At 68.9% G+C, this 444-nt stretch overlaps 1 protein-coding gene across 1 annotated transcript in view; it reads right to left on the reverse strand.

Moving 5' to 3' along the window:
• Positions 1 to 188, reverse strand: part of RAB28 (RAB28, member RAS oncogene family) — a 146,583-nt gene extending 146,395 nt beyond the window's left edge. Inside the window, exon 1 of the mRNA XM_019526422.1 lies at positions 1 to 188. This exon is cut by the window's left edge and continues 1 nt beyond it. The gene's annotated coding sequence lies outside the window, so the exon portion shown is untranslated.
• Positions 189 to 444: the final 256 nt, after the last annotated feature.

Genomic DNA, 444 nt, shown 5'->3' on the forward strand with positions numbered 1-444 from the left:
CACTAAGGCCGGGGCTGGGCGGAACCATTGGGCGGGGGGGCGGGGGGAGGAGACGGCGTCCCCGCGCGTCCAAGCCGCGCTTGTCCCGCCAGCGGCCTCAAGCTGGCCCCGCGGCCCCGCAGGCGCCCTGTCACCTCCTGGGGGCCAGTGGTACGGCCCGGGGCTCTTGGCGCGGCAATGGTTTAGCCCCGCCGTGACGCGTAGCGTGGTAACTAAGGGGCGTGGGGTGAAAGGTCACGAGCGCAGGTTCCTCCCACTCAAGTGGCCTCCAAGGGGGAGGTTTCCAAGGGGCGGTGCTTAACAAGTATCCGCCCCACCGTGGGTGGGGTTTTAGCTGGGTGGTGTCTCGCGTGTTGTGCTGTGTTGCACGTGAGGAAGGTGGGGTTGGGGTTGGGGCTGGCAGAGGTGCTTCGAACCCGCCCAGCTGAGCAGGGAGTTGGCCGC

The sequence above is a fragment of the Gavialis gangeticus genome, unplaced genomic scaffold (genome assembly GCF_001723915.1).
Source record: "Gavialis gangeticus isolate Ggan-Ray unplaced genomic scaffold, GavGan_comp1, whole genome shotgun sequence".
Taxonomy (NCBI): domain Eukaryota; kingdom Metazoa; phylum Chordata; order Crocodylia; family Gavialidae; genus Gavialis; species Gavialis gangeticus.